Consider the following 10,312-nt stretch of genomic DNA (forward strand, 5'->3'; position numbering starts at 1 on the left):
GGCGACTTCTTTTCACTAAGATCCCTCATCTTGTTGCATTTTCAACACTCCCTCTCAACAAGATATGGATTATCTACAACCCCTATCCTGCAACTCTGGAATGTTCTGCATGCAACACATTTTCCTTGTCCACTTGCTCCAACAACTCTTGGAACAAAAACAACAAAAAAACACTCCCAATAGACCACTATGTTGGGCTAGGAACATACTCTGACACTGAAGCTCTACCTACTACTGACAAGTGCTCCCTCTCTGACATCTGCGCTACTGGAACATATCCATGCATCTCGCACCATTGCACACTTCTCTGTGCCACCTAGCACTGTGCAAAATACTTGTGCCTCTCACATTGCTGCAACCTGCTAGCTATGCGTTGTCTTGGGATTCCCTACAATGTCGCTTTCTTTGCCACTCCATCTGCATCTATCTCTACCTAATCAGTCAGTTCCTGCTACTCCACATTGAGGCTCCCATAGCAAGGTCTCATCCAAGAGGTTGGGTACCTAAAGGATCCTGCACCTCCTCCTTGGTACGATCACTCTATATCGCCCCACCTCCTACCTGGAGGTATGGCTGTATGTGATCCCTCAGCCCAACTGGCTCGAAGTTTCCCCCTACTAGAGGTCTTTGCATGAGTAGATGTCTCTACTCGATCTCCTCTCAGCTTCCCTTGTTGTGGCTACTCCACAACCTCCTGAAGCTGTTGCACCAATCGTGGCTCCTCCACAATCGTCTGAGACTTCTTCTGGCTCTTTATGTTGAGAGGTAATATACGCTCCCTCTCAACCACCAAGTCTCCATCAGTTGCCTCGCTGCTCAAGGCTTTGCATGCATCTTGAACCTCAAGAGCATACAGGTTCTTGACCCGTGAACCAATCTGCTTCACCTGTCTAGTGATGATGTGTCTAAGGAAAACCTTTCCCTTACTGAAGACTACATCATAGCCTTTGTCTTCCAGCATCGCATCGACACCAAGTTTCTCTTCAGTCCTGGTACATACTTGACATCAGTCAAGGTAAGGTGAGCTCCATGCTCCCTTTGAAAAACAACCTTGCCTACACCTGAGACACTATACTTCTCATCATTACCCATCGCTATGAGTATCTGGAGATCTTTCTCCTCCAAAGTACTGAACGAACTCTTGTCACTGGTCATGTGGAAAGAAGCTCCACTGTCAAGAAACCAACCACTTTCAACCATGGATGAAACCATGCATGCAAAGAGTATGAAATCCAACTCAAACTATGAAGTAAGTGCCTCACCTTCAGATCCTTCCCCGGATCCCTTCTTGGATTTCCTCCGTGGACAATTTGCAGCATAATGGCCCACCTCATGACAACGAAAGCATCGCACTTTCGATTTTTCAACCTTGTTCCCATCATTGGAAGAACTGGATTCGGAAAGAGAACCCTTCTCCTTCCCCTTGTTTGCTTTGGTAGCCAAAGCGCAATTTTCTTCATCAGATGACTTTGATGAAGATCTGTCCCTGGTATTCCGCCTGATCTCCTCTTGCACAAGATCCGACCAATGTCTCTCCCATCCTGGCAATTTCTCCTGACCATTGACAGAGTCCTGATAGGAATGCAAACTCTTCTCAATCACTTGAGTTCTAACTGAAGTCCATCATGCAATAGCTCAACTCACCCATAAGAAAAGCGTATTTCCTTCTGGCAGTTGCATGTGCCACATCCGTAGCTCGAACTGAAGTGCTCCAAGAGGATAAGAAAATGTTTATAGTCCAAATATTATTAAGAGCTAATAATATTCGACTGTTCTATTTTTAGCCCGGCAGTCTAGAAATAGACTCCGCCCATATGTCTAAAAATAGAAGTCCATCTATTTTTACCAACATGACCAATCATCACAAATAGCATCCTGCAACTCATAGACCATGATCCATATGTCTAAAAATAGACATAGTCTAAAAATGGACTTTGCGCCAAAAATAGCCTGCGGGCACACTTAGTGAAGGAGACTTCTTTTCACTAAGCTCCATCATCTTGTTGCATTTTCAACAGGTCACAGGGGGAACAACAACCCCCCTGTCGAGGCATTTGAGGGGGTTGATATGCCCCCTCTATGGGGTCCAAGGAAGCAGCCCGAGGAATTTTTTTTGGACCCTATATTAGGTGGGTGGACCTACCTATGGTTTTGTGCATGGATTTTGCACATGGTTTTGGCCATGATGGTTTTCTGCCCATGGTATTTGTTAGATCTAATCAAGGGAACTATGGTTATGTTCTAATCTAGGATTAATGGATTGGGTTTTATGGATGCTTCGAAATGTATATATATGTATTTTAACATTGAAAGAAATATAATGAAAAATCAAATTGGCAGTCCCAGTTTTGGGATCCAAGGGAAAATATCTGTGTATATATGTTTTATGTTTTATGCTCTCGCCATTTTTTATTTTTTGTCTTTAAGAATTTGTTTTTAGGTAATTTATGTACATGCTTAAAACCTACAGTAACAATGTGATATTTAACCCAATCTTGGATTATGCTCCTAGATTTGGCATCCTCCTTCCAATAAACTACTAACTATATCGAATCTCTTAGTATGGTTACAATTATCATAGCATATTCCTTCAATCCATTTTCCTCTAGCAATAATAAGATTATGGATTTATAGGCACCAAAGTTTGATGCATCATCAAGTTTGCCTTGATCTCTTAATCTAGGTGGAGCCATTTCTGAAACCCTCAAACAATAAACCCCAATAAATCTAAATATATCTAGAGAAAAATAATCTATGTGAAACCTTTGATTTCTCCTACAAAACCCTTATGCTCATATCGAAATAACGTAAGAACTTCACTACTTTGATACCAGGTAAAATTGTAGTAACCTAGATGGTGTTATTAACCAATTAATTATTTCTTGTTACTTATTTATGGAAAATTAATTAATTTACTTGAAGAAATGAATAACAACATAAACAACACTAATCAAAAACTAAAAATGTAGGAAAATATGCGAGAAACCAATCACATAATTTACACCAGTATTTTTGGGAAAAATGTCCTTGTAAAAACCCCAATGTGGGGAATATTAGTTTTTAGATCTAATGGCTTTTATTATTATCTCTAGTAAATACATTACTATTTAGAAATAAAATTGCTTTCCTCTCACTAGAAAAAGCTTCAAAAAAAAATTATTTACTTATGTTATTTTGGAAAACCCGAATGCTTCCCATTTTTGCAATTTGCACTACCTCTTTCTGGAAATTCACACTGGATTATAAAAAACTCGATCTTCCTTTTGGAGGACTCAAATGGCCTCCAGAAAATTTGCATTGGCTTATGGTGATCTCACACTGTCATTGGAAAACTCAATTTGCCTCATGGAAGACTTGCATTTCCTTCCAACAAATAATCTTGGTCTCCTCCTACAAATACAACGAGAAATTCAACCTCCTACTGAAACTCATGGCCTCACTGGGAAAATCTTACCCTCCTGCAGAAAATACTTATAACAAGAATCTCCAAAAAATATTTCCTCAAACACTACTATTGAAACCTTCTAGTCTCTTCTAAAAATCACCCACTTGAATATCTATATGATCTCGAAAGTTTCCCATCGATCTCCTTTATAATATCTCATTCACGAATAAATGGCCATGATTATAAGTTCATATGATCTAATCGATCGCTAAGCTCATATTGGAAACTTTATACAAGCTTCTAGAGGAAAATCGACCTTATCCCAATTAATTATTCACTTTTCCTAAGTTAGATTAGGAAATATTTTAAAAATCACTATTTGACTTAAGATATTTCTCCTAGGTGAAAATTAGGAAAAATTGCATGGGCTTGAAGATAATTAACTCCTCTGTACTCTAGTCTCACCTCTCGAGACTAGAACACCTATCTGAGCTACAAAAAATAACATCATGCACCTATGGTACAATCTATGTAACAACACACTCTTCTTGTGCTTCCTTCTACTTTCTCCTACACTAGTATTATTCCCATTGTGTTTTCTCTCCTTTTCTTTGAACTATCAAACTAATTTTGCAAAAATACCTTGCATAGCACAATCCTTTTTTCATATATCTCTACTCTTTCCTTCTACTCATCTAGATTCATTTTCCTTTAAAAAATAACATCTCATCTCCCATCTTTCTTGCCCTACCCAACAATGCAAGGAATTATATTGCTATGTAGATATTATCTATATCCATGGAGAAGATGTTTCAACAAAAATATTCTTGATCCATGGTGGTATTTCATCCAATGGTATTCCAATTTTCGAATTCAAAATATTCCTTAGAAGCATTGTTGGCTTGTTGGGTCCTGACCCAGGTTCAGAGGTGATTTAGCCAAACAAATCCTAGTACTACTGGCCCTTTCGGCAACAGTTCGCAGAGCACGGATTGAGGTCTCACCCTAAGTAGTATGGGAGGGTGCTAGAAGCAGGTTTCTACACCCTAAAGATGTCTGATGAGTTCAAGTGGTCCATGGTTTGACTCTATGCGCATGTCGCTATGCGCACTTACCAGTACCTCGCTACCTGAGATTCTCCCTTCGCGTAGACCTTCTCGGGGGACGAACATTGTTATTACCCAAGTCCTTACTAGTATTCCATTGTTAGTTGATTAACTTAGCCTACTTGCATGCATTAAGTTATACTTAGTAATATAAATCATTCATACAAGTGCGCACAGTAAATAGATAATATAATTGCAATTTATATCAAACATGTAATGACTCAAGAACAGATACACAGAATTTGGATATAAATTCTCTTTATTATTCTTTTCTTCGATTATAGACTCTACTCCACCCTACGCACTCAGTTGCAGGGCTCCACACACTCAGCTATGGACAACTAGGCCTTTGCGCACTCATCTGCAGACCCTTCTCCTACTCTATGACCTAAGACACACTTAGACACTTGCTCTGTGCTTCTACATTTCTATCTCATACTTCGCTCTCTCTTAAACTTAGAGCCTCGCTCTATTTATACAATCCCATGGTCTTAAGACCATGGGTAGGCCAACGTTACATTACAAACTAGGGCGGAAAACCCTATGACTCTAACATACTTCCGTGCCCGCAATTCGTAGGCCTTTACAACATCATTCGATCAAAACATGGGCTTTGAGCCCCAAAACATGCTTCGGGGGGGATTCCATGCCCAACAAGCACCCAAAACAAACATTGTGACTCGCCCTCAAGTCACTCTATCGGCGTGGCAATATTGGCATGGAGTTCCTCCAACTGTCCTCGAACTGTGTTGATGTCGGCAGCGCACTGCACCGCTGCTTGCTGAATCTGTTGCATCCTTTGTTTTGAGACCTCTGTGTCTAGGGCGCTTCTCTACATTAACATGTGCATCCCCTATATGTGCGTGAGCTTTCCTTTGATGTTTGCTCTGATAGTGAAAGCCTCGTCGATCCACGGTTGGACCCGTGCTTTGAGAACTGCCTCCTTATGTCACACCGTGTCCACCTACTCCTTCAGTCCCTTAGCTTGCTACATCCTCGCAAGCGGCTAAGTGAGGACGAATGTTTGCACAGTTCCTTGGACACTGTCATATTGCTGTTGGAGTTCTCGTGCCTCTATCTCCAGGCGCTGGATGTTGAGGTCCTCCTGCAGAGTTTTGAGGACCTCAAGTGCTTGCTCCAACAAAGTGGTACAGTCTTTCACTGCACTTCCAATTTCTTCCAATCCTGCTACTACAGCGCTAGCACATTATTCTCAGATCTGCAGGGGAGTGGAAGGTTGCGCCTTTAACTATAGCTCGGTGATCTGAAGATTCAACTCCAGTTGAACTTTTGTCGTTTCCTCTCTAACTTCACTGACTCTGGTTGCCAACCTGTGGATCTGCACCTCTACTGATAGGTCTGCTGGAATGGTCAGATCCGGGACACGTCGGAAAGCGTTGTCTACCACTTGCACCAACTGTTGGTTCTGTGACACCAATTCGTCACACTGCAGACTGAGTTGTTCCATGTTTATATTTTGTTTGCTGAGAACTTGGATCGTGCAGCTCTCCCTATTGTGTAGCTTTGTTATTATCCCATCCTGTAGAAGATATAGTGTCTCTCACAAAAGGGTAGCCAAATTAAGGCCAAGGCCTTTGATCATGTTAACCGCAAATCTATCGGTCTCATTTGCTACTACTAGGGCCTCTTCCGACAACACTATTTATTTTTCCATCCATGCGTGCAACATCTGCTCAGTTGCCGAGGATCTTTCTGCAAGGTGGGTGGAAAGGTACCCACCTGAGGGGGACGCACTTGTAACTCCTGTAGCTGTGCCCTAAGGGCCCCCAACATAGTCTGGTGCTCCTGCATAAAATCCTAAAGAGCCTCACTGGTGACATTATGCACTATCTTGCCGATGTCATGGAGATCCCCCTCGGTTAGGGTGATCGTGTCAATGGCCAACTTCGAGGCCTTTACCTTCTTCATCGGTCCTTCTCTCTCTGCCATGTGTGGGTGCTTCAGCTGTGTGGACGCGGTCCCTGGGTCCGCACTCCCTTCTACTGTTTCTGCTTCCTTTTCCTCCTACCCCTATGAGGACATTGCTTATTCCTCATCCGCCCTTGTTATTGCTTCTTCTGCCGCCTATGCTGCTGCTACTACTTCTGCAGCCTTTTTCTATTCGGTGGATTTCTGTGTCACTTCCTGTGCTTCCCTTTCCTTATATTTTGTTGTTTCCTTCCGTATTTTCTTGGCCAATTGTGTGATGCACAGCTTGGCATCGTCATTCTTCTGCTCTACCACCTTCTCAAGTTCTGCCAAATCTAGGGCATGCCATTTCGTAGGCCATGTCTCCAAGATAGTAAAAATGGCATCGTCAATGGCTACAAAAGGTAGCTTCGTCCACTGCTTCGCCAGATCCTTACATGCCCTGATAAAAATGTTGTGCATATCAGCTTTAAAGTCTGCAAAACTCTGCAAACTGTTGTACACCATGGGCGACAGGTGCAACCTCCGATTGATCCACATCCAGATGCTCATCTCCATGAGCACCCAGAAGATTTTGGTGTCATGTATCCGTTTCACATCCTTTGTGGCCCAGAGCGAAGCGTACTTCGTGGCCTCTGGTAATTCTATGTCAATGCTGGGAAATTGACTATCCTCCAACAATTCCCCCGCTATGAGCATTATGGATAATAAAAACCACGCGTAGTGGAAGGTTCTACCCTGCTCCTGGGCCTCACGACAGTTCTTCAAAAATTCCTCGCAAAGGAATTCGGACCAGTTGAACTAGACCCCCTTCGCACACTTCTTGGCCAATCCGACCACCAGTGCCAATACCTCATCAATGCAGCACTTCCTCATAACTTTATCAGCTAGGATTTGTGTTTCTATGCGTAACCCTTTGTCCTTGATGTTGGAGATGGCGTAGCCCCTCTTCTTCTTCTCCAGCTTGTATTTTGTCTTCATGGCTTCTGCAAGGGCCAAATCACTACCCTTTCCTTTGGCTATGGTTGTGGGGTCCTATCCTTTGCAGGGGAGTCGAGAAATGTGGTGGATTAGGTCTGTCGTGATGGAGATAGGCTCCTCCAGCCATAGATACCCATCATGCACTAGGAAGAGTAGCTTCTGGTTGACGAAAATGGTGATGGGCGCATGGTGGAAATGTGGTACCCATAGTAAGTGCAGCAACCCGGCCTTTTCCACATTGCGCAGCCACTTTCGTGGCTCTAACCTTGTCACCACCCCCTCAGTGTTTTGCTTCATGAGGTTCCCGGTATCTAGGTGAGGGCACTTCTCGCGGTCAGTGAGGTCCCAATCTTCAAACTTCATGATTGGCACGTGGCCCAGGTGCATGCCTTCAAACACTATGTCGTCTGGGAGGAGCTAGGTCTGGAGTGAACTCATGGTTTCGTCTACGTCCTTCGGTACTTTGGTCTTCCCTTTCTGTGGAGGGACATATGTGGGTAGTTTTTTTGCAGAGCATGTATGTTGAATATCCTCCTCCATATCTTTGTCTTCTTTTGCTGTGATGGTCAGGGGAACTCATGGTTTCGTCTAGGTCCTTCGGCACTTTGGTCTTCCCTTTCCATGGAGGGACATATGTGGGCATTTTTGTTGCAGAGCATGTAGGTGGAATATCCTCCTCCATATCTTTGTCTTCTTTTGCTGTGATGGTCAGGGCCTGCGAATCTTCTTCTTCCTCATCTGTGTCGATCGTGACAATTTTCCCTTTTCTTTCCATTCTGTTTTCACTCAGGTTGTTCCCAAAAGTTGTAAGAAAGGGAATACGGCCGAGGTAACCATAGACCAATATTTTAGATACAGATTCTAGCCAATCTAAATCCAGAGAGGGCTCTCTCTTTATGATTTAGCTTTGTTTTAAGGTATATTAGGCTAGTTATGAACTGTAAAGGTTTGTTTCGAGTTTGGTTGGAAGGATGGGGATTCAATAGAACAGTGAGGTAAAACTAAAACATTTCAGTCCATTGGGCATGATGGATTCAAGAAGGATGGCTTCCTAGGTTAAGTTTCTTATCAGAGGATTTATCATAGAGCAAGGTACTCAAATATGGAACAATTTATAAGCTGGAATCAGATGGAATGGAGTCAAGGGTGAAGGGAAATTAAGAATCCTTCATCATGTTGATAGAGGGAAAATGGATGATCACTGCCAAGGAGCAATTAACAATTCCTCAGCGAATATTCAAGATTAAAGAACCAGGGGAAACAGGAGCAATTAAGAATTCACTGTTTATGCTAATTCTGAAGAAAACATTAATAATAACAGAGATTGAACGCAAAGTGCAAATGAGCAAATTCTGAGTTATTCTTTTTCTCTGTTATTTAGATCATGAAACATAGATGATATAATAAACACAGAAACTATAAAACACAAGTTAGAAGAGACTTATTGATCCATGAAATGATTCAAGAATTCTGCAACATGGTCCATAGCATCTATCCTTCATCCAATGAGCAAGACAAAATGGTTCCAACAGCCTTTTATTCCAAAAATTGTTTAGTATTACAGTCACAGCTATGAACATCCACCACCAACCAACCCCAAATACTTCGTCTAGGGGGGTATTTATACAAAAATGTCAAGATATTATGCAAAATATCTGATAGAAATAAATATTTGCTGACAATTAATGTTTCTTTTACATAGATAGAGACAGACAATCTCGAGAACATGAAGACAATAAATAAATGTAATAAATTTTTGTTGTGTTGGTTGATCCGCCTTTATGAGAAGTACTGGAGGTAGGTGCTGCAAGTTGGCTCCCAGATGTTTCCTATAGATCCTCTACACTGATATTTTTGCTTTGGCTGGACTTCCTTTAATGTTGACATGATACGCTTTGATTTGCAGGACCATGATTTATTTCTGTTCTGCACATTTATAACAGATGGTGCACAATTTTGATTTGACCAATGATAAGTCTACAGGATCTATAGCATGCTTTGCCACCATTCTGGACCTAGTATTTGATGTCTATGTAGCTCCCTTAAAGTCTCATCAGTCTCTGTGCACCTGAAGAAATTAGGTGGGGTGGTGAACAGATGCTTCACCTCATGCTCTATGTAAAAAAGATTTTCCACGCTGTCATACAGAGACTAACCAGATGGAAGTGCTTTTTCTGTTGAAGTACTTGAATATGCACTAGCTTGATTGACAGAAAATGTATTTAATTTGTATATATAGTCCTTGTGCTTCATCAAACGCTCATTATTTCCCACAGGACTTGGCAAGCCTTTTTTATTCAGGACTGTAAACTTGTCTGTGAAAGAATCAATTTCCACCTGCATGTCCTGGCATCTTCTGTCCAAGTTTTGCATTAGAATTCTCATGGTTAGAACTCTCTTGATGTCCAAAATGGTACCTATTTTGTCTCTAATGTCCAGTGCTTCCAGTTCTTCACTGATCTTGGTATTCAAAAAATGGATTAGCTTGTTAGCTTGCTCAGGCATTTGCCCCAATATGGCTCTTGTTTTCTGAAATTCTACTTGAGCCACTTTTATCAAATCAATCTATTCATAAATGGTCTTAATAGACCTCCATACACCACTAAGTGATTGAATGATGTTGGTCCACAAAATTCCTCTGATTTCTGCCAGAGGCTTATGCAGAGAGAGATCTTTTTCCAAGGCTCTTACCTTGTTTTCCAATGCTTTGACTTCTCTTTTTTTCTCTGCCACATTCATTTTAGATTTATCATAGCTTTGCTCAATCTTTGCCAGTTTTTCTTTGACTTGCTTCAATTCAGACACTTGGAGTTTCAACTCCTCCATGGCTTTGATTAACTGCTCTATGGTCATAGTTGTACTGCTGCCTGGTGCTGTTGCTGTTGCTGTGGTAATTTCTACTGTTGATGCT

This window comes from Pinus tabuliformis, chromosome 5_1 (assembly GCF_031772625.1).
Source record: "Pinus tabuliformis cultivar Carrire ecotype Pingquan chromosome 5_1, CPIR1, whole genome shotgun sequence".
Taxonomy (NCBI): domain Eukaryota; kingdom Viridiplantae; phylum Streptophyta; class Pinopsida; order Pinales; family Pinaceae; genus Pinus; species Pinus tabuliformis.